Here is a 3,146-nt window from a genome sequence, read left to right on the forward strand (position 1 = left end):
AAGAGGCTCCTCCTCCCCTCCTGCACCCCTCAGCTGCAGCCTCCTCCTACTGCCTGTATGTGTGTGTGTGTGAGGGGCGGGTCCTTCCCTCCTCCGCCCATAGCACCCTCCTCTTGGGGGCTGCCTTCTCCTATTCGTCTCTGTGAGCCTTTAAAAACAGAGGTCAGTGGCTTCGCCATTCAGAACAAGATTCAGAGTTCCTTCCATGCCCCACAGCACCCCACGTGAGTGCTTCTCAACCCTGGCTACGCGTTGGGGTCACCTGCGGAGCTTTTAAGAAACTACTGATGCCTAGCCTCACCGCTGGAAAATCCATGTGAATCACTGGAGCTGGAGCCGGGCGTCCGTACTTCTCAAAGGCTCCCTGGTGGATCTAACGCGCAGGACCACTGCTCCACTCCACGTGAGCCAGCCTTCCTGTCACCCCGCCCAGGTGCTGTGCTCCAACCTGGCTGCCTCCTTGTTCATCCTCAAACACCCTCCTTTCAGGACCTCTGCTGGAATACTCTGTCCTTGGGGGTCCACATGGCTCCCCCCTTACAAGTCACTGCTCCCCAATCTTATCAGTGAGGCCCCTGACCATACCGTGTGCCAGGCCCCCACACTGTGCCCTCACCTCTCCCCTGACTCTGCTTGCTTCTGCGTCATCACATTTGACCCCTGACGTGTCACATTTATGTGCGTGACGCTTCCTCCTTCACTAGAACGCAAGCTCTGTGAGAGCAGGGACGTGGCGATCTTACCTCATCCTCAGTGCCCAGCACAGTGCCTGGCACACAGTGGGTGCTTGATAAAAATCTGCTGAGAGGAAGGCCGTCAACGCCAGGAGGTCTGAGCTCCCACTGCCGGAGAGCAAGGGTGGGGAGTCTTGCACCTCGGTGTCCTGGCACCCAGCACAGGGCCAGGCTGGGACCAATTCATGGGGCTGATGATTTGCTCTGGAGACAGGGGCTCAAGGGGTGCTGTGGAGTGTCAAGACTGGAAGCAGGGGTCTAAGCAAAGATGAAGGTGGAAAGTGGCCCAAAAGGAGCTGAGCTGCTTTGAGGAGGAAGGAAAGGTGGTCTGGCAAGTGTCCCACACCGGGCTGGCCCACGTAGCCTAGCAGGGCAAAGAGAGCGGTGGCCTGTGGGGCATCAGCCCTGACCACTGGGCCCAGACCAGAGGGACAGGGTGACTGAGAGCCCACAGGAAGGGTGGGGCAGGGGAGAGTCAGCCTCAGGTCCCACCAGGGTGGGAGAGGACTGGGGCAGAGCCCAGCATGAGAGCTGCTGTCGCCCTCAAATAAGACCTTTTGTCCGGTAGCTGCAGGGCTGCGGCAAAGCACAAACGACCCTGCTGAGTGGGCCCAGTCGGGGGCCCCAGGCACTCCTGACCCATCCCAGGAGCCCATGGCAAAAGTGAGGCCAGAGGGGGAGATGACTGGCTGGGGGGTTGCCCAGGGACTCCAGCATAGGGGGCAGGCTGCTGTCTGTGAGAGCCAGCCATAAGGAAGCTGGGGGTGCCCAGGAAACAGAGGGCTCCAGGACACGTGCCCTGTGTGGCGGCAGTCTGGCCACCGGAGAGCCCGACGGCAACCCTCGAAGCCCTTCTGCCCCAGCAGCTCATAACTAGTTACTCCGCCCCTCCAGCTTCCTTCTCCAGAAACATCATTTTTCCTTGAGCACTAACTACATACAAGGGCTGGTAGGAGCCTGTCCAGCTGAACACCCCCAAGCTTTCTAGGGCACAAACTCAGAGTGCCTTAATGTCTCCACAGAGACCTCCAAAGTCCCCCCACCCAGGTGAGCCTCCCTGGGGGATGGGCTCTTAAAGGGGCAGAAGCCTCTGTAAACTGGTGGGTGCTGCTATGATACAACGGTGGTCTCTGGTGTCAAGAGGCACTCCAGCAAAGCAGTGTCTGCTCTGGGGCCTTCCCTGCTGCGTGTTTCTCTGGCTCCTGGGGCTCTGCCTGGTCTGCACCTCCCCTCCTCACTCCTTCTCCTCTTTGAAGACCACGGGCTGGAGTGGCAGACAGACCTGGGATTCTAATTTGCTACATGACCCCAGGCAAGTCCTCTAACCCCTGAGAATCTTACTGTCCTCACCTGCAAAGTGGGGAGAAAGGGGCTTGTTGTGAGGATTCAATGAGAGGCATAGTGCCTGGCACACAGTAGGGAGCTTAGCAAACCTTAGGTCTTGGCTAGCCTCCTCCCACATGCAACTAAAAGGCCGGACTCAGATGCCCACCAATGTGTCTCCTGGCCCCTGCCCTTACTGTCCTCCAGTTTAGCGACTGGCTGCCTTTAAGAGGTGAGGAGGTCTAGGTTGGCAGAATCCATGCTGAGAATCACTCTTTACTTCCATGATCTTGGGGGACATCACCCAACCTCTCAGCATGAGCCTCCTCAATTGTGCCGGCAAACTGGAAGGTTCTTACGGCCAGACATAAGGCCACTGGTCAGGTAAGGCCAGGAGGTTTGGGGCCTGACGTTCTCAGGGTGGTCTTGGGGAGAACAAACCTGGACACTGAAATGGAAAATGCAGCAGGATGCTGAGAACTCTGGGAGATGTGTGTGAAAGGAGGTATGGTCAGACCCAAGGTAAGAGGCCATCTGGGCAGCGGGAAGGGGAGTCAGGTCTGTGCAGTTACTGCTGGGCCAGAGTTATAGGGAGGTTTGTATCCTAGTTCTGCTGCCCTGGCCTTGACCATCCCCCATGTCAACCCTCTCTTGAACTTTGCTCCTTGCCCCCCTAAGTCAGAGAGCCACTTGGTTGGGGGAGCACAGGGTCAGCGACAGTAGCCAGAACCCCAGACCCTTCCCCAGGACTCCTGGCTGGCCCCACCCCTCAGGCACCAGCTTGGGCCACGGCTGGGACCCCAAGCAGAGTCCCAGGCCTCTTCTGCTCCCACCCCAGGTCACCCAGAGCTGACATCCAGCTGTGAATGCAGCAGCATCCGGAATACAGCAGGGAGGGTGCAGGGCACCATGCCCGTAGCCCAGGGTGGGTTCAGGGACACACACAAACCGAACTCTCTCTCCACTTCACGTACACATACAAGCAAGCCCCACTTGCACTCAGAGGCCCGGAGGGGGCCTTCTGTCCTCCATCTTCGGCATCAATCTGTCAAAACCAGCTTTTCAGCATGAGACTGCTCACTCCTTTCT

This window comes from Delphinus delphis, chromosome 1, assembly GCF_949987515.2.
Source record: "Delphinus delphis chromosome 1, mDelDel1.2, whole genome shotgun sequence".
NCBI classification, from domain to species: Eukaryota; Metazoa; Chordata; class Mammalia; order Artiodactyla; family Delphinidae; genus Delphinus; species Delphinus delphis.